At 47.0% G+C, this 21,153-nt stretch overlaps 1 protein-coding gene and 1 long non-coding RNA gene across 5 annotated transcripts in view; one reads left to right on the forward strand and one right to left on the reverse strand.

The window, feature by feature from the left end:
• NHSL2 (NHS like 2) overlaps positions 1 to 21,153 on the reverse strand; it is a 105,441-nt gene that overhangs the window by 76,753 nt on the left and 7,535 nt on the right. The window lies entirely within an intron of this gene.
• On the forward strand, positions 1,437 to 20,352 carry LOC307208045. 4 transcript variants are annotated; one of them, XR_013834941.1, is made up of 5 exons: positions 1,437 to 1,460; positions 4,405 to 4,579; positions 8,934 to 9,003; positions 13,889 to 14,116; positions 20,038 to 20,352. It is a non-coding gene; the product is annotated as an uncharacterized lncRNA (long non-coding RNA). The 4 variants fall into 4 exon arrangements; XR_013834942.1 differs by lacking the exon at positions 20,038 to 20,352 and adding an exon at positions 16,551 to 16,902; XR_013834943.1 differs by lacking the exon at positions 20,038 to 20,352 and adding an exon at positions 15,404 to 15,696.

The following is a 21,153-nucleotide window of genomic DNA, read 5'->3' on the forward strand; positions in this document are numbered from 1 at the left end:
AAACAAAGCTGGAAAGGATTTGCTGAAATATCTAATTGAACTAGAATACAAAAAAGGGAGGTGTGAGAAGGTCAAGGAAATAAGCAAAGGAAAGAAAGTTATGTAAAGGTTTGAGCTGTTTTTTCTTTTTTTTCTGTTTGTATTTTTGTATTGTATTTTCTGTATCTTTTTTATTTTTATTTTTTCTTGTTGTTTTTTCAAATTTTTCTCTTTGTAATTTTTAAAATTCGAATAAATACTATTATTATTATTTTAAAAAATGAAAACCCTTTGCAAGCAGCCCAACGCTGCTCCTTAAACTTTTTTGAGGTTCCCTGCCACTGTGTTGGAGATTAGCAACCATGCTTGGTCCACCAGTTGCTTGTTGGGGTTCTCCATCCTCACTGATCCTTTTTCAGAGAACCAGTTCAAGTACAGTGGTACCTCGGGTTACAGACGCTTCAGGTTACAGACTCCGCTAACCCAGAAATAGTACTTCAGGTTAAGAACTTTGCTTCAGGATGAGAACAGAAATAGCACCACGGCGGCACGGCGGCAGTGGGAGGCCCCATTAGCTAAAGTGGTACCTCAGGTTAAAAAGTTTCAGGTTAAGAACGGACCTCCAGAAGGAATTAAGTTCTTAACCCGAGGTACCACTGTACGTAGTTAAGCTATGGAACTCTCTCCCACAGAGGGCAGTCTTGGCCACCAACTTGGATGATGTTAGAAGAGAATTAGACAAATTCAAAATAAGACTATCAACTAGAATAAGGCTACTATTCCACATAATAAGGCATACTATATCCACAGCTACAAGACATGGTGGCTATAGTCTACCTCCAGTGTCAGAGGTGTTATGCCTCTGAATACCAGTTGATGGGAATCACAGGTAGGCATTGTGCTGTTATGTCCCGCTTGCAGGATTCCCATGGTTGGCCACTGTGAGAATGGGCCATTGGTCTGATCTAGCAGACTTGCCTTAAACTCTTTTGTTAAGAAAGAGGGACAGACGTGGGGGGGGGGGAGAGGAGGTAGTGCGCAGGCGCGAGGGAGAGGTGACCTTCCAGGCGGAAAGGCGCCAGAGCCGGGGGGCGAGGAAAGATGCTGAGCAAGTTCGTGGGTCCCCGTTACGGGCAGCTCCTGCGCAACTGGGTGCCTATGTTGAGCACATGGGGCGCCGTGGGGCTGGTGTGGGCCACGGACTGGAGACTGATCCTCGACTACGTGCCTTGGATCAACGGCAAGTTTAAGAAGGACGACTGAGCGTAAAACAAGCCCTTCTCCGCAAGGAGAGCAACCCATTTGGTCTCAGAGAAGCTTCCTTTTTCTCTCTGCCTGCTGGCGCTTCAAAACTGTGAACCCTTGAAACCTTCCTTTTTCCTCTCGCCGAACGGGCAGATGATGCGCTGATAATGTCACAATGAATAAAGCCTCTTTTAGTGCACGGGGGCGGGGAGAGAAAGAGGGACAGCTAGAGAGAGGTAAGAAAAGATCAGTGGAGCTCCTGAAGCACCTGGGCCAGTGAAGAAAAATGTAGTAGTGGTGGGGTTATCCTAGGGAAGCAAGATATAAAATAAGGCAGGGCTCCTGTGCCTGTAGCAGCTGTTGTAGAATTCCATCACATACAACTTCTGAAATTCCTTGCCTGTCCTCTTTTGCATTTGGCCGCCCTAGTTCCTTTTAAGAAGGCTGCTTGCAAGATCTTAACCCATCCCTTCCCCACTGCCTCCTCAAAAAATCACATATACACGAAGGGCCAATCTAGCTGTTGGCCAGCTCCTGATTTGCACATTATGGGAATGGCACCAGAAAAAAATAGAGAGGATTGCTTGCACCCTTGAAAAAGTGGGTGCATTTGGAAGGTGATTTGGAACATTTCTTTTCTAAGTGTCTCAAATTCCACATTGGAGTCCATGGCTTGGGATATGTGAGGTGCAGATGTTGCGGGCCTAGAAGGCCTCAAGAAGTTGGACAAAGCTGCTCTCCTACAGTGCCACCTGCAAGAGTTGATGGCAAACTGCAGTTTCAAATGGCAGCTGAACATAATCCGCAGGCCTGTGAGCGGTCAGTCGAAATTGTGACTTCTGTTCTGATTTGCTTGTACAAAGATTATGTGGAAGTGAGATTAGATGACCCTCAGGGTCTCTTCCAACTCCACAGTTCTATGCTTCACAAATAAAACGGCTGGGCTGCTGCTCTGCCACTGCTTGAAGCAGCCCCTAAGTGGTTTTAGCATGGCTCATCTATGGCAGGCATGCCCAGCTCTCAAGAGACTGCAATCTACTCCCACTATAAAAAAACAGGCAGTGATCTACCCATTGGATTGACCAAAGTTGTTGCGTTTTTTGGGGGGAGGCTTCACCAAAGTTGTTGAGCTTCTTTTGGGGATAATTCACCACAGTTGTTGAGGTTTTTTTGGGGGGGCGATCAATCTGGATCACACGATCAACAAGGATCAGCCAGGGATGACACGCGATCGACCGGTAGATCGCGATCGACCGGTTGGACATGCCTGATTTATGGTATAAAACTCCCCACCCTGAAAAGTATTAACATTCAGCAAGCCTCCCCACCCCCTGTAAAAGTTACTGAAAATCTCTCCTGCTTTAAGTGGGGGGTGGCCCCATGAAATATGGGGGCATTCACCCCCTCTTCTCCCCCCATCCCAGTTTCAAATTTCGTGTCGTAAGCTACTCAGGGCAGGGACTTGTCCCCTTGTGCTCTGTAAAGTGTCCCATGCGCTGACAGTGATACAGAAATAACAGAAGAAGACGCATTATACAGAGTCAAAGCAGTGGGTCCATCTAGCTCAGTGCCAACTGCACTCTCAGCAGGTGACTGGGGGGGGGGACATTCGCATCCTGGGACTGAGCTTCGGACCTTCTGCATGCAAAGCGCTGCTCTACCGTTGAGCTACAGCCTTTCCCATAAGGGGCCAGCAACTCCTCCTTTCCGGAACTTTCTCCTGCTATCCAGCAAACTGGTCCCATCATTTATTTATTTAATAAAATGTCTATATCGCTTGATTGTAAACACACACACACACACACACACACTAAATTCCAAGTGGTTTAAAATAGGAACAGAACAGCAAGATCCATAACAAACTCTTTGTAGTTTCAGTTATCTTTAAACCCAGTTTTCTTCCTCAACATAAGGCATAATTCAGAGCCAGCAATGGTTGTTTTACAAATCTTCCTGAGCGGGGGGCGGGGGGAGACAGTGCCACATGCCTGTGGCTGAAGTCAGCTGAAAGGAGCCTCAGTGCAAAAGCACCCCATCGTCCCCTTTCTGGCCAGTTAGGGTGAGGATATAGAGAGAAGGTCTCAAATGGGATTAAACACAACCCTAGATTTAACCCAGGGACGCAGGTGGCGCTGTGGGTTAAAGCCTCAGCGCCTAGGGCTTGCCGATCGAAAGGTCGGCGGTTCGAATCCCTGCGGCGGGGTGCGCTCCCGCTGCTCGGTCCCAGCGCCTGCCAACCTAGCAGTTCGAAAGCACCTCCGGGTGCAAGTAGATAAATAGGGACCGCTTACCAGCGGGAAGGTAAACGGCGTTTCCATGTGCGGCTCTGGCTCTGGCTCTGGCCAGAGCAGCGATGTCACGCTGGCCACGTGACCCGGAAGTGTCTCCGGACAGCGCTGGCCCCTGGCCTCTTAAGTGAGATGGGCGCACAACCCCAGAGTCTGTCAAGACTGGCCCATACGGGCAGGGGTACCTTTACCTTTACCTTTAGATTTAACCCTATTAATAAATCTCCATGGAATATTTCTAAATCGATCCTTCATCTGGTGGCCTGGCCTTCAGTTTATTGACAGAACCAGCCAGACTTTTCCAGGGAGGTCTAATGAACTGGGTACAAATTGATCCAACGAAACAGCAACAAACCTGCACATCCAAACCTGCACATAAGCCATACATTTAAAGAGCATTCAACACACATAGTTCTTCCCCACACCAAAAAATCATGGGAAATGTGCTTTGCAAAGGGTACCAAGAACTGTGATTTTGTGAGGGGGAATCTGTAGTTCGGAGGGTTCTTTGTGGGGAAAGCATGAGCTTTAAATGTGTGTTGAATATGCTTTAAATACAAGGTGTGGACGAGACCGCATACTAACCTAATCATGTTCTCCTTCTACACTCCCAGGCTATCTATACTCACAACATCCTATAGGTGGCAGCAGCGGCTTAAGGCCGATTCCTGGGAGGTTAAGACTCCTTCCACACACTCCTTGCATTTGCGATCAATCTTTCTCCGTATTGTCTTGCGCTTTATTCCAACATTTGCCACCGCGGATCAATTCATGCATCACCAGAATGAAGTGGGCATTCAATGCAATTTATTGAAATAAGTAAAAACCACACAGGGTAGCACCAGTGATGGCTTATCCATATTTAACTTTTGCCTGCTCTTTCCTGCCCCAGGTCTGCGCTGAATTGGAGTAATTCGAGTTTTCAGTAGATTGCTGTTTGCTCCGACTGAGCTTTGAGGAGTGAGTTTTCTCAGGGAAAGCTCCAGAGCAGAAAGAGAGAGGGGGAGAGGAGCGCTTGGACATGGAATTTTAAAGCGCAGACCATGCCTGAAAAGCATGGAGAAAAGGTAAATGTGGATAACCCCTCAGTAAGGGGGGGGGTGACATTGCCCCACAGAAACTCTTCCATAGACATGGGTTGCCAACTTCTCCACTCCCTTTTCTCTGGCTTTAACATGCACACCAACATTTAGAAAGTACATTTTCTCCCCTTCACAGAAAATAATAGTGGAAAGGCAGAAGTCTAAAAGGTTTTTTTAGAAAAAGGGTGGGAGGAGCAATGCTGTCGAAGCTTCACCTGCTGAGTTTCTGCCTGTTGCAAAATGGGAAGTGCTGAGACAGCTCAGTCAGTAGAACATGAGACTCTTAAACTGAGGGTCGTGGGCCGGAGCCCCATGTTGGGCAAAAGATCACTGCATTGCAGGGGGGTGCACTAGATGAACCTTCCCGTCCAACTCTACTATTCTATAATTCTGTGAAGCAAGCAAACAAAGAGGCACAGGGGTCGCCCAGAAGAAAAAGTGCTTCTCCCCTCACAAGAGCCAAACCGTTAGCACAGAGTGTGCCAAGGTGCTTCTCACCTGCTTGCATCCCTGAAGGATAACTGCTTTCAGAACTGGCCTATGAAGCAGCCGCCGATCTACCGCTTGGTGCTGCCCACTCCGTTCTCACTTGGAGTCCTTTCTTGCCCTGCACCGACCTCCCAGCTGGGTGCATCTTCAGGAGAAATGTCTGCTCCTGGCTGTGCGATGAACCCCGAAGAGAGGGACTTCTGAATAAGAGGCGTCTAGTGCCCTGCTCTCTTTCACTTGAACAGGCAAGCGACGCACACACAAAATGCCAATTCTCTGGGCAAGCACACTTGGCTCATTCAGCAGGGCAGAGTGCAAGGGAGCCTCCCAGCCAGCCTCAGCACCCTCCACTGAAGCCACACTTTGTGCCAGCAGCCAATGCCCTGTGTATACTTGTGTGCGCACAGCCTTTGCTGGCTGCCTGGTGAGCTGCCAACGGGCACAGTGTGCTTGGTACTTTAGAGAAGTGTTGCCAGGAAGGGGAGGGGAGTGAGGTAGTGGTGGGAAAAGGCCTCTGAGAATAAGTCTTCCTGGATCTCGGATGTGATGGAGCTCAATGGATCTGTTGTCAGTTCTGCTCCTAGCCCTAGCCTGCCAGAGAGGGCCTGTGGTGGGCTGCCTTTTCTCTCCAGATACCAAGCAGAGGCATGATTCTAACAGAGCCTGTGAATGCTTAAGAGCACAGAGGAAAACCTCTGACATCTAAACACATTTATTAATGGTTATGAGGATTCCATCACTGTGTGTGTGTTACCTGAATACCAGGCAACAGGTGGGCAACTCCTAGGAAAGTCAGATTGCAAGGGCTGCTTTTGGAGCTCTATAGATAAGATGTGGGGAACCAGCTGCCCTCCAAATGTTGTTGGACTCCCACATTCATCAACCCTAGCCCAGCAGGGCCCCTTCATGGATCACTGCCTTGCCGTGGCGAAGGGGCTTGAATAACTCCGAGAAGCTATGAACTATGCTGAGCAGGGCACTCAAGATGGACAGGTCATAGTGGTCCGTATAGTTAAAGCTATGGTTTTCCCAGTAGTGATGTATGGAAGTGAGAGCTGGACCATAAAGAAGGCTGATCGCCGAAGAATTGATGCTTTTGAATTATGGTGCTGGAGGAGACTCTTGAGAGTCCCATGGACTGCAAGAAGATCAAATCTATCCATTCTGAAGGAAATCAGCCCTGAGTGCTCCCTGGAAGGACAAATCCTGAAGCTGAGGCTCCAATACTTTGGCCACCTCATGAGAAGAGAAGACTCCCTGGAAAAGACCCTGATGTTGGGAAAGATGAAGGGCACAAGGAAAAGGGGATGACAGAGGACAAGATGGTTGGACAGTGTTCTCGAAGCTACTAGCATGAGTCTGACCAAACTGTGGGAGGCAGTGGAAGACAGGAGTGCCTGGCATGCTCTGGTCCATGGGGCCACGAAGAGTCAGACACGACTAAACGACTAAACAACAACAAGCCCAGCAGGGATGGTGGGTATTGCAAATCAGTAGCATCTGAAAGGCCAGGGTCTCCCAGTCTCTGCTGTAAATGTAACAGAACTTTTCTTGCCTTTATATTATCTCTTCCTACTTGCCTCACTGAAAAGAAAAGATTGGATTTTTAATAGTTCCACAAAAATCAAAGGCCTGAGACAACAGGGCCAGATTTTACCAGAAGCCTCTTGTTTATTTTACCTGTTTTTCAAAACTCGTTTAATGCCTTTCCACAGGTTCATCGTACAACACTGCCACTCCAGGAAAGATGCATCAATAAGTATTAAATATAACAAGAACAGGCCAACTGTTCAGTGGTGGTTTTCCCAGTAGTGGCTCCCCATTTGTGGAATGCCCTTTTCAGGGAAGCAAACCTGGTGCCATTGTTGTCTGTTTCTAGGCACCAGGCAAAAAACATTATTATTTTCTTATTTACCCAGGTGTTTGGTTTTTAAATTGGGAGGGCACTTAGAAAATATATCAGTGCCCTTTGTTACACTCATCCTTTAAGTATGCTGCAGAGGACTTGTTCATGTGTGTGTATATATATATATATATATGCATTGTAAGTTTTTGTTTATACCTGATTTTAAGGTAATGATCATTTCTTCTTTTTCTTTTTTTACTACAGAGCCATTAATGGTGCTATATAAATAAAGGTGAATGAATGAATGAATTATAATAAATGTGGTAGTGGTGGAAGAAGAGGGGGAAACAAATAAGCAGCTGGATTAGTTTTGCTAAAGTTTCAGCCAGCCTTGCCTTCTGAACGGATACCCCATTTCTTTGCCCTCTCCTGTTTTTCTGCCTCTTCCCTAACTGAGAATGCTCAGTCTTCATTGAAAAGTTTTGTCCCTCACTGCTCATCCATATTTTTGTTCTTTGGCAAAACATGGCCCAACCATGCTCGTTCCTCTCTTTTTAATTTCCCAGTGGCCTCATTCTGGCTACAATTCTGTCAGCACATACCAACTGAGTTTGCTTTTAGAACTGATGGTGTTTATTAAGTGCTATTCATGAGTGTTGCGGCCTCTTTGAACGCCTAATTCTCCACAAGGCCAGCCTCCTTAAAACTTCTGCTTGGTTTCTTCAAACCAGAAAGGGAGGTGCCCTTAAAGCGGGGGGGGGGGGATCACTTTCAGCCCAAGGGCCACATTCCCTTGTAAACAACCTTCTGAGGGCCACATTCCAGTCATGGGCGGGGCCAGAGGCAAAAGTAGGTGGAGCAATGAATGCCATTTTTGCCTTTGTATAGTAGGTTATTTTTCACACCCATATTCACACATCCCTCTCTTATCCTCCAGGGCCAGTGAGAAATGTGGCCTTGAGAGAGCTGTTTGGGAGAGCCACATTTCGTTCCTGGGCCTAAGGTTCCCCACCCCTCTCTGAAAGATACATATTCAACAAAATCCAATTATCCTAACAACCACAGCACCACCACGAAATTGGTTGTGTGGTCTCTTTTCTGCCATAGATCCTGGCTAGGCAATGTCCACACCTCCAGAATGCAACATCAGAGGCTTTGTGGGAAATGTAAATGCTGCCTGGCCCCCGGGAGTCTGGGAGATCTCATTTTAATTTCCAACAATGCCCCATAGCAACACTATGTCACGAGATAGCAGAAAACCAGGGTTCAAATATCCAAGCAGCTATGAAGTTCACAGAGCGGCCTTGGGCCAGTCACTACTTGCATACACACCATACATTTGAAGCGCATGACTCTTTCCCCACCCCCTGCAAAAAAATTAATAAATCCTGGGGACTGTGGTTTACCCCTCACAAACCTACAGTTCCCAGCACCCTTAGCAGATTACCCAGATTCTTTCGGGGGAGGCCATGCACTTTAAATGTGTGTCAAATGCATGGTATGTACACAGCCACTGTCCCTCATCCTAACCTACTTCACAGGGTTGTTGTGAGGGGGATGCTGGGGGGGGGGAGACGACCTTGTATGCGATGTTGTTTGCTCCTTGGACCAAAGCCGGGATCCAAATGTAATAAGTAAATAAATAAATACCTGCCACTGGGATGTAAACCCACATGGCACCAGAGGGCCTTCTCAGATCTGGAGCCAGCCGTCCTCTCCCACATCCTAGCCCCCAAACATTCTGCATCTTTAAGCAATCCTTGAGCAGAAAGCTGTTGTGTGTAACCCTTTTATAGACACCATGGATGGCGCGAGCCCATTGCTGGCAAGATAGGAAAACACACACACACACACAAACATGCACGAAAGAGAGACCACCCATTAAGTGGGATTTACAAGATGCTTCTGGCGCAGGCTTTGGCTCCCAGCACGGACTGTTCCTGCCCCAGACAAGCGCTAGCAGTTTTGCCCCATAATTCTTTCTTCTTTCATCTCCCTTGACAGGTCTCGGCCATTCCTCTTACCAAACCACATTTCTTTTGCATCATCAGGACAGTTTAAAGACTTGGAAAAGGTGGGATTTGCTTAGTCTTCCAATTAGCAGCGCTGAAGGAGTTTTTGTGTGCAGGGGAGTGAATGAGGGGGCCTCTCCCTACTGTATCTACCGGTTGCTTTGTGACCTTTCTAGATCACTCCCTGCCCAGCAAACAAAAGGAATTTCTTTTCAAAGTACCCTAAGTGTGCCTCAAACCATTTTGCCTTTTCTTCATCCGTTTATGTGATGCTTTGTAGAGTGGAAGAAAATAGGTCCCTGTCCCAAGGAGGTCACAATCTAAATATCTGAACAGGGCAAACTAGAGCTAGAGAGGAGACATTGGAGACAGGGTAAAGTAAGAGAGTGCATTGGTTGGGGGGGGGGGGGAGAGAGCAATGTGCAGCTGTTTCCTTTTCACATGCTTAGCCTTAGAGCAGATGTGGGGAACCTCTGGCCTTCCAGATTGCTGCTGAGCCACAATTCTCATCATCCCTGGCCACTGGCCATGCTTGCTGGGGCTAATGGGGGTTGTAATTCAGCAGCATCTGGCGGGCCAAAGGTTCCCCACACCTGGCTTACATACAGATTAAAATGAACAGAGAATGGAAACATTGAGCACCATTGTTTATCGACTGCTGGGATAGCTCAATTGGTAAAGCATGAGACTCTTGAGGTCAGAGTTGAGAGTTCAAGCGCCGCGTTGGGCACAAGATTCCAGGGAGCTGGAGTTTGTCCACCGACAGCTTTCCAGGTCATGGGGCCAGCAAGACTAAACCGCTTATGGCACAACGGAACACCGTGACGGAAGCCAGAGCACGTGGAAACGCTGTTTACCTTCCTGCCGCAGAGGTACCTATTTATCTACTTGCACCAGCGTGCTTTCGAACTGCTAGGTTGGCAGGAACTGGGACAGAGCAACAGGAGCTCACTCCATCGTGGGGATTCGAACCGCCAACCATCCAATCAGTTTAGACCATAGCACCACCTGCGTCCCAATATAAAACACTGCAAGTGTGTTTGTTGGGGGGACGGGGACTGGCTGGTTTCTCACAAACAAATGAAAAGAATAGTGACTGTAACTTGTTGCCTAAATATAGCTCAGGTTCTACAGATGCTAAACATGCACTCTCTCTTAAAAAAAGGAAGGAAGGAAGAAACCAGGGAATCTGGAGATTATGGTTCATCCAAGGGGGATTCCCCCCCCCACACACATACACCATATCACCCTGTGGACACCCATGATTCCTGATAGTAATGTGTTTTATGAAGAACTCATTCCCAGATTTGCTTGTGTTCCTATTTCCTCCTCCCTCCCATTTTGCTCTTATCTTGTAACTATTACATTTTAACCCTGAAGGCAAGGGACTGTATAGTTGTCGTTTTAACCTTTGTAGAACTCTTAGCCTGCGTGCACATTACCAACCTAAAAAAAAGCCATCGTTTTTCTCAATTTGGATTGAAGCTGGTTTGTTAGGGGAACTCATAAAAATGCAGTATTTCATGAGAAACAAGAGGTATGGATTTTGGTTAATGTGTGCACTCCACTTTCCAAACTGATGGTGGGAACGCAATGAGTGTAAACAGGAGCATGTAAACAGGACCCTTAGAAAACTTAAAGCGAGAAAGAAGGAATGCCAGTGCAACAATCTGCAACAGAGGGACAATATGATGACATGGGCAACTCTCCTGCAACACAGCTGTTTCCAAATGGCTTAGTGCAGTGTTTCCCAACCTTGGGCCTCCAGCTGTTTTTGGACTACAACTCCCATCATCCCTAGCTAGCAAGACCAGTGGTCAGGGATGATGGGAATTGTAGTTCAAAAACAGCTGGAGGCCCAAGGTTGGGAAACACTGGCTTAGTGTCTAAAGGAGATAGCAGTCTGTGTCTAAATGGGAATTTTCTCAAGTGTAGAGTGCCATTTCATGACGCTGAAATTCCCTCTGCTGTGCAAACTAATCAAAGTACACAACCAAATTCTTGCTATGCAGGGGTCATATTTGCAGATCTACATTCGGCCACTGGTCCATCTAACTCAGTATTGTCTTCACTGACTGCCAGCAGCTCTCCAACATCTCAGGCAGAGATCCCTTTCCCAACCCTGGTGCAAAGACCCCTTTTTCTTATCTTTTGAAGTGGAGGCCTGATGGAGTCAGCTGTCAATAAAATAGCACCTCCTTCATTTATAGTCCAAAGCCGAACAACACCATTATTGTTACTAGCATTAGTAGTAGTATTAGTCTGATTTGCAACTTTATAGTGCACAATTTATGCACCTGAGTTATCATCATATAAAATAATACATGTGCATGCATGGATCTGATAACCATGCCACACGTTGTTGGTCAGATGGGCACCAATGCTACACCTTCTTTCACAAAGGAAAAAGGAAAAGAAAGCGAATGCCAGTTTTCAGAGGAAGAATCTGCTATGAAACTAATGAAGCTTAAGCTTTGGGGACGCTAATCCTGGAGAGGCCCAAGTAATGACTTTAGCCCACATTGCCTTAAAAATTTGCTTTAAAAAGTGCCTAATGCATGTATATAACACTTCCCTAATTCTGCCCCCCCCCCCATAACTCAAAAACTGTAAGGCATAGGGAGTTTTTTATCCACACCAGTGACTTGGACATGTAAGATAATCTAGTACAATTTCAATCAAAATCTTAATTGTAGTAGTTACTATCAGGGGTGTCTTACTCATAGAGGCTAGTGGCGCAGGGTGCCAGGGTTCCAAGTTCTGGAGGGCGCCAGGGAAGAGGCGGAGGCTGGACGCGGCGTCTCCTGGCATCAGCTCGCTGCCCTCGCCTGCCTCCGCCATGCTGAAGCAGCGCCACACCCGGAGCCTCCGTCTGCCGTGGCCACCATGGCACGAAGCGGCCAGCCTCCGCCTCTTCCCCACAGGAGGAGCTGCCCTCCAGCCGATGCCCGCCTCCTCCAGCCCCACCGGCAGCACCGTCCTCCCTAAAAAACTCTGGGAAACGGGGGGGAGGGGCAGGGCGGAGGGAACTTTGTACCATGGCGCCGGATATGCTTAAAACGGCCCTGGTTACTATTTTTTAAAAAAATTATGGTGGTCTGTCATGGAACAACCCCATTGAAAGAGATAACAGTGGTTGCCCAGACCTTGCCGCTGGTTGTGAAGGGGCCCCCGTAACAGCGCAAACTTCAGGGCCCCCCAAAATGTAGGTCCGCCCCTGCCAGTGTGGCCAGCATTACAAGGAAACTGTTCATGCTACCAGTTTCGGCTGCTGAGTAAATATTTGAGGAGACAGCCTGTGATAAGTACGCTCCCCTGCTGAGTCTGGTGCCCTAGGTCAAAACCCTGGCATCTCCAGGTAAGGCAGGGAGAGAACCTTGGTCTGAATCCCTGGAGGTCCCATCCACACTTCCGTTTGTCCCTTAATGTCAAGTCACAGGTCTGAGAGGTGTTCCACCTCTGTGGAATCATAGAATTGTAGAGTTGGAAGGGACCCCCAGGGGCCATCTAGTCCAACCCCCCTGCTGTGCAGGAATCTTTTGCTGAATGTGGGGCTATAGAACCCACAAGACTGAGATTAAGAGTCTCATGCTCTGCCGACTGAGCTATCCCAGGTACGTCCAGCTGCTTTCCCTGGAAACCCCAAAGTTTACTGCTTTATTGGAACAAACATAACTCAGTTGGTTGGATCGTGGTGCTGATAATGCCAAGGTTAAAGGTTCGATTCTCGTATGGGACAACTGCATATTCCTGCACTGAAGAGGGTTGGACTCACTAGATCAGCACTTCTCAACCTGTGGGTCCCCAGATGTTGTTGGGCTACAACTCCCATCACCCCTAGCTAGCAAGGCCAGAGCTCAGGGATGACGGGAGTTGTAGTCCAACAACATCTGGGCACCCACAGGTTGAGAACCGCTGCACTAGATGATCCTCGGGGTTCCTTCCAACTCTACAATTCTATGATTCCGTCAACCCAGACTGCTGAGGCACAGGTAGAAGAAAGAATTCAGCGTACCTCAGCAGAGCATCCACCCAAGCTACCGAAGGAGACAGGTGAGTAGCCCGCCTCTGCAGATTTACCTGTGTTCCATGGTGTTCATCCTCATCACACGCCAAAAAAGGACCGGACCATCACAAGATCTCTGCTCCATTCAGCTACAGCCTGAAGAAGGGAAGAGAGGCAGCCCCGACACTCGCTTGCTCACTCACTGGGAGGAAAGCTACGCTGTGGGAGTGGCAAGACAGGAGGGCTGGGGGAGGTGGCTGTCGGAGGAGCAAACACTCCTTTCCAGACACCCACGCAGGAAGGGAAGGCAGAAAGCAGGAGGGAAGATGCAAGCCGGGGGAGTCAGGTGGTGTCAGGCCCAGCAACCCATCTCTGCCTGGTGGTGCAGTGTGGAAATAGGAAACTGCCACATGGAGCAGGAAGCAGACACATTTCAAGCACATCAAAGAGATAGACATGATTATATTATTGGTTTTCGCAATCACGCTTTTTACATGTGTCTGATTTTCCCAAATTAAAGTAATTTTATTGTATTTGAACATCACTCACTCTAATAAAATGATAGAAAGGCAGGAGTTGGAGGGGACCACAAAGGCCATTTAGTTCAATCCCGTGCAATGCAGGAATCTTTTGCCCAACACGGGGCTCAAACCAACAACCCTGAGATCAAGAGTCTCACGCTCTACCGACAGAGTTATTCCAGTGTCCTAGTTAAGTCAGGCTGTGAATTCCACCAAAGATTATAGTGAAAATGGCGGCACTGATATGTTGCTGGACTACAACTCCCATCAACTCCACCCAATGGTTGAAGTCCATTGAAGTGTAGTTCAAAATTGGGAGGGAACCTAGCTGAGGAAGGCTGAAACAGAGCCTAGAGAGAGTCCAACTTCTCCCACGTATTTCCAATTGAAAATAGTTTTTTTATCTTTTCTTCCCATAAGGGCTTGAAATGACAAAACGAAACGAAACTGACACTCCATTGATTTGCACTGCATGCAAATAGGCGTATGTGCATGAGAGCAGTAGAGAGAACTGTGTCACATTCCAGTTGACAATCAAGACAACGTCAACATTTCCAGTGACAGCCTTTGGCCCTCTCGGATTACCACGCTGTTCTCAGCAGAGGGCTTCACAGCACAGAATTAGGAGGCAGAGGCTGCGCAGTGCAGGTGTGTGACCTTTCAGGCCCAAAGCGAAATGACCCATTGGAGACCCCTCCTCCGGGGCCAAGCAAGCCCACACGTGGTGAGCCAGAGTCCTGCATTTCCTGTCTCAGCGCCAAGGCACGCTTCCTCTCTGCCAAAACCCACACCCCTTGGGCTGCACATTGGACCAGAGCCTGCAATCTGGAAGTGATTTTCTTGCTCGGCTCAGCCTGGCCTGCTTGGGAACGAGCCTCTGGCCCCCACAAATTCCACTTGGATGGAAAGATCTTCTTGCTTTCCCTCCAGTTGGAATCCACAGCCAGCCACGGATAACAAAACATGTTTCTGGGCAGAACTGCAAGCACAGTACAGCACCAAGTCATGTAGTACGTTTATTGCAGATTTGTTTTGTCCCCTTACGAATAGAAAAATAAGCATGACATGCTTCAGTACGGGATATTGGGAGACACAAGACTTGAAACATACTGAAAATTACAGTAGTTATTTCTAAAAGAAGCATCCATATGTACACATGCACAAAATGGGCAGGGCCAGAGGAAAAAGGGAGCCGAGGAATTAATGCAGTTGTTGCTTCTCTACAGACCTCTCTCTCTTACCAACTTCAATGTGACCAGAGTTCAAGGCCACATTCCAGCCAAGTGAAAACATTTAATGAGGTAGTTAGTAGGGCCTTCAAGGGGTGTGGCCTAGGGGAGGGGGTGTGGCCTGCCAATTCCAAGAGTCTGACAGAGAGGCCTAGATAGCTGCATTTGGCCACTGTGCCAGAGGTTCCTCACTTCTGCTTTTTAAGCTACTTTCACCCAATACAAGCCCCCGCTCCCAAGCCCAACACATAAGGCGAGTTTGTATTGCATCCTTATTTATTCAAGAACTGCACTGGAGCATTTGGGGAATAAAACAGCCTGTGGTTTGCATAGGTCTGGGAAATGGGAATCAGTCCAATTTGTATCAAAATCTGCAAAGATCAAATTCCTCAAAGTTCTCCAATAAGGAAGCATTTCCAGCCTTTAGCCTTCTTCAAGTGTTTCCCCAGTTCAGGCCCTTCAGTGCCTTTTGAAACGTTTCAAGGGAAGGCACAAAAAAAGAAGTAAAAATGTAGTATAAACACCAACAACTGGGAAACTCTGGCTGCAAGCGCTCCAATTGGAGAACAGCCTTTACCAAAGGTGTCATGGGCTTTGGAGAAGCTCGAACTCAGAACGAAAGGGAGAAACGTGCTAAGAGGAAGGCACATTTAGCAAACCCTCACCGTGATCAACTCCTGCCTGGAAATCTATGTCTCCACTGCAGGAGGATGTGTGGATTCAGAACTGGCCTCCGCAGTCACTTATGGACTCACTGTTAGAACCGTGTTCATGGAAGACAATCTTACTCGGCTACGAGTGATCGCCAAAGAAGAAGAAAAGTGCCTAAAGGAAGGAACCAACTGACCCTCCCTGGGGAGAACATTCCACATTCAACAAATGGAATATTTTACAATAATTTATTTTAAATACCATCACTCACTTATGCCACAGGTCCTCAAGGAGGCTTACATACCAAACCTAAAAAGCAAAACAAAAAAAACCCTCACCAAATTGTTAAAATGCAGGAAGCAGATTAAACCATGAAACAGGGTACCACCACAGAATAGGCCCTGCTCATGGAGGTTTTGTTTCTCACATCTGGAACAGGAGCACCAATGATAATCTGGGCAACCAGGTGCATTCATGCAGGAGGAGATAGTTCTTGCTTTTCTCTAGCATCTCAAGATCTGCAAAGCTTGCCTAAGATCCCAAGAGCCTAAATTCAGAGCAAAACATTTTTTGCTTCAGTTAATGGTGCTTTGTAAATCAAAGTGTTTTCGGAAGGACCTCAGCTGTGTGGGAAAGAGCTTTGCATAGCCCCTGCAAATCACTACTGTGATCTCTCAGCCAGGCTTGCTGCCTAGAATGAAGATCTACAGAGTGTGACCTAGCGCTCAAATTAAGAGGAAGCCTTGCTAAACTGAGCTGCTTTGTCTTGAACCTTATTGTGGGAGACACTCAGGGCTTATCCACACTTACCTTTCTTCCATGATTTCCAGGCACACTCCACACTTTAAAGCTCTTTTTTTCTTTTGCTCTGGAGCTTTTCCTGCAAAAACCTGCTCTTTAAATCTGAATCAGAGCAAACAGCAATCCACAAAAAAACCAAATTGCAGTTTGTTGTGCTTCACCTGTGTCTGGAAAGAGCAGAGCAAAATTTAAGTGTGGATAAGCCCTCAGCCCACAATGCACACATCCGAAGCATTATTCTGACTGCTTTGATCCTTTTGCTGTTAGCATGAGCCTGAAAATTTGTCATGAACTCGAGCTACATCCTGCTTGGAAGTAACTTAATTCAAGCTGCACGCCCATAGTATAGACCATGTTTGGAAAATGCAGCTGACTCCTTTATTCCCTCTTGTTTGTTCCAGACCTCAAGCCTGCAAAGTCAGAGGGCACGGAACGGCTGGTTTTTTGCCACTAAACACCAGTAAACAGTTTATTTCAAAGAAGGCGTGGAATAGGCTTCTTAATCCAGTGCTAGGAGCAAAGGAGATTGACTCATGCAGAATTAGCTGTTCTTTTCGGAGTGGGGTGCAGGAGGAGGAGGAGGAGGAGGAGGAGGAGGAGGAGTGCTTTTTCAGCCAAAATGCAATTTTGATGATGGTGGGAGTCTTCTTCTGTAGGTGGGATGTGCAATAAATTAGGGATATGTGGGGGAGAAACCTGCAACCAAATATTGCAGTGCATCACCAAACAAGAATGCTCCTGTTCAGGGGTCCAGCCAGCTTTGAACCCCTATAGCAATAGTCATGCCTTGAAGGAGAAAAGAGAGACTGTTCTTGGAATGGTAGAAGGGATGGACAATATGTTCATTTCAGGTGGGGGTTTTGTCCAGTTTCACATTCCTCTTCCACCCCAGTTTCAAATTCAGTCCTCCACATTTCTGCATAGGTTTGTTTTTATTTACCAAAAAAAGTCACCAACATATTAGTGCATTTCCCCCTAATATACTGTTGTATATGCAGCTTTGCTTAATATAGTTTTTCATTTTATGGAAGCACATATAACATAATCCAGAAATGCAAAATTGAGAAGAACAGAGGAAGTGGCAGACTCTGAGTCCACCTAGCTCAGTACTGATTGCACCAGTGTCTTCCGCCTTGGGTCCCAAAATGTTGTTGGACTCACCCATCATCGCTAACCATTGGGCAAGCTGGCAGTGGAACGTGGGATCTATAGACCAACAACATCTGGGCACCCAAGATTGAAGAACCCTGGCCTATGATGACTGCAATAGTACTCCAGGGTCTCGGTCAGAGAAAATTCTATCACCTGATTGTTTTTAAACCAGAGATGCCAAGGACTGAACTTGTGTCTTCTGCACACAAAGCATGAGCTCTGCTACTGAGCTACAGCCTTGATCCCTATGCAGACAGGGCACCACAAAGATCTCCACGGCATTTCTGTGTATGCTGCACACCTCTGTTCCTTGCATAGGTAAAGGGACCCCTGACCATTAGGCCCAGTCGTGGCCGACTCTGGGGCTCCGGCCCTCATCTCGCTTTATTGGCCAAGGGAGCCGCCATACAGCTTCCGGGTCATGTGGCCTGCATGACTAAGCCGCTTCTGGCAAACCAGAGCAGCGCACGGAAACGCCGTTTATCTTCCCGCTGGAGTGGTACCTATTTATCTACTTGCACTTTGATGTGCTTTCAAACTGCTAGGTTGGCAGGAGCAGGGACCGAGCAACGGGAGCTCACCCCATCGCGGGGATTCGAACCGCCGACCTTCTGATCAGCAAGTCCTAGGCTCTGTGGTTTAACCCACAGCGCCACCCACGTCCCGTTCATTGCATACAGGGGTCCATTTATGACCTCTCGACTAGCAGAGCTAGGGAGATTCCCAAATTTGCCCCCCCCCCCGCACATTCTGGCTCAGCCTGCTGCAAGCAAGAGTGTCAGGCTGCTGCTTTTTAAAACTGCTTTCCCACCCCCACCACAAACCTCCCCACCGCCATGCAGGTTGGAAAGCAGGCGAATCTCTCCAGAACAAGCATCCACTCACGGCATACAGAACTCACCCAGGATGCAGAGCCAAAAGTTCCACTCTGACTCAAACAGTTACAAGGGGAAGGAAAATAAAAGAGACAGCAGAATAAGCAAAGTCAGCACCTTTTTTCCGCCTCGCAGCATCCTGCCTTCACCAAGGCCTTTTAAGCAGCGGGAGAGCTTCATCCTGTAACACTGTATTTGTTCTGGCCTTCAGGAGGGACAAGGCATCCTACTGACTAGGACCAGGAGTACCTAGTTTCCAATTCAAGCACAGAAACCCTCCTTTCCATAGAATGTCAAGGGCAAGGGAGAGGGTGAGAATCTGTTGGCCATCAGCCTCTGTGCCAAAACAGCTTTTCTACAACTGGTGCAAACTGAGCCCTGCTTGAGTCTTGTCTGCACTATTCATTTAAAGCAGTATTTTGTCGGCATCCATCTGTCTTGAGAAACAGTGGAGTGCACCTCTGGGGGTGGAGTCAAACCTCTCTGTGTTAGCAGCACCGCAAGTGACCGCCCTGGGGGGCGCAAGGCTGGGCAGTGTGTGTGGAAGTTATGGACCCGCTTCTCAGCCTCGCTGAGAAGAAAGAAAAGCAGAGCAATTATGCTTGGCACCAGCTTGGCTGAAGGAGTTGCTGGAAAGGAGGCGTACAAGGTGCTATTCAACTGGATATGTGTAGGGTTTCCTCCTTAGCCTTTTCTTCCTGTGAAAATATCCTGCAAGGCCACCGAAGTTTAGGATCAGAGTTGTCTTCCTCCTAGATGGGCTACCTTTCCGGGTTGACAAGCTCCTCACTTCTCTCTACGGCATGTGTAGAAACTGCCTTTTTGAACCCACTATTGGTCTTGTCCACTCAATCTACTAGTGCCTATCTTTGCATACAGGGGAATATGACACCACTTAAAAGAGTCATGGTTTCCCCCAAGTAATCCTGGGAGCTGTACTCAGAGTTGTTAAGAGACACACACACCCCAGTCTGTACCCCCTACTTCATTATTGTTAACAATATTTAAAAATGAAAACATCAGTTTGAGATACAAAGTACTGATTCCTTTTCAGGGGTGCCAACTTGAATAAAATATTGTGGGGGCCTAGGTCTTCTTCTTCTTTGGCAATCACTCATAGCTGAGTAAGATTGTCTTCCACAAACACAGTTTTAACAATGAGTCCTTAAGTGACTGTGGAGGCCAATTCTGGATCCACACGTTCTTCCACAGTGGAGACATAGGTTTCCAGGCAGGAGTTGATCACAGTGTGGATTTACCAAGTGTGTCTTCCTCCTCAATCACATGACACGGTGCACACACACCATTTGAATGGCAATGCCCATCAACCGGGGGAGGAGGGGCTCAGATATTTTATTGCAGGGGCCAAAACCCCACAGCCCCTCTGGCGGTTGGCTCCTATGTTTCTTTTAGTAGCAGTTCAACAACTTGTCGCCCAAAACTTTTGAGCATTTGCAAATGTCACCATGGCAACAGAAAGTTTGGACTGCAGCACATTCAGAACAACTGACCAAGGAAGTTAAAGCCTTAGCAAGAAAGAGAGAAGAGGATGGTTTTATAGAGGCATTGCGTCCTTTCATCACATACTCAACAGAACATCAAATACAGTGGACTCACATTGGAAACTTTGCAGTAACGTTTTCCCTTAGGATTCTGTGCTTTGAGGGAGGGTGGGAGGGTAAATGTATGTTAATAGGGGTTATGTTCTCATGTTCCTTTTGAAAAACCAATTAAAAACATTTATTTTAAAAGTGCTACTCCCCCAGGATGGCCTCACGATGCATTATGAATTGCTAATTTTATTCCGATACCAAACATTTTATTTCACTGTACTAAAAAAAAATATCCATCTTTTTCAAAGCTAAAAGAAAAGAAGCACGAACGCAAGAAGGGTCCTGCAATTTCAGACCAAAGGCCTGTTTAGTCCAGCATCTTGTTTCTCATGCTGGCCAACCAGATGCTGATGTGAAGCCCAGAAACAGGACTTCATCGCAAACAGCTGTCTTCTCTGGTGAACGGTATTCAGAGGCGTGTGGTGTTTGAACACTGAGCTACAGAGGGGTGAATTAGATTAGGATAACAGCCAGGAGTTTAAACACCCGCTTCCTTGGCTCTGATCAAAGTGATCCATTCCTGACCAGCTGCTGTACAATGAGTAATTAAATAATTAAAAAGATGGGAGATAGGTCTTATAGGTCTATGACATTGTGCCTGGCTTTGCCCACAGCAAAAGTTCTTCACATCTGGAATGCCCTTCTCAAACAGATCCAGCAGTCTCATTTTGGTTCATTTTTCTCATGCAAACAAATACATCTTCTTCAAAAAGGAAGATTGGTGTTTTTATAAAGTTGGCTTATGGATGTTTTGTTTGATGTTGTTTTATTTTAAACAGAATAGGTTGTTTCATGTGTCCCAAGTTTTATTGTTTCAGCTGTCGGCTGATTGGAGGTATCTTCTTGAAAGAGAAATATAAATTATGTAAAGAAAGAATTTTGAGCCAGTGCTCAGCAGAGGTTATCCCCTAATCTGCTTCACAGTTCCAAGGCTCAGATTATATAAAACAAAAAGGAAGAAGAGTGCCTTTAAGCATATACAGAATGTACTGGGGGGAGGCATGGTTTGGGTCTTCCAGATTGTCCACTGCCCCAGAAACTCCTGTTTCAACAGTGGGGTTGACTGAACCAAAATGAAATACTTTTGGAGGCTGCGTACACACAATACGTATATTTAAAGCACATTTAAACTACATGACTTCCCCCAAATAATTATTGGAATGGTAGTTTACCCTCTAACAGAACTACAGTTCCCAGCAACCATAACTAACTACCTGATCCTTTGGGTGATACCATGTGCTTTAAATGTATGGTTGTGTACATAGCCTAGTCTCATTGATTTATGTAGGTGAGTTTTTAGCACATAGCTTGTTTTCCAACCAAAGTGAAAAGGACTTAAAAGTGCTGGAACTTAAGCTGGATCA

The sequence above is a fragment of the Podarcis cretensis genome, assembly GCF_951804945.1.
Source record: "Podarcis cretensis genome assembly, chromosome: Z".
Classification (NCBI taxonomy): domain Eukaryota; kingdom Metazoa; phylum Chordata; class Lepidosauria; order Squamata; family Lacertidae; genus Podarcis; species Podarcis cretensis.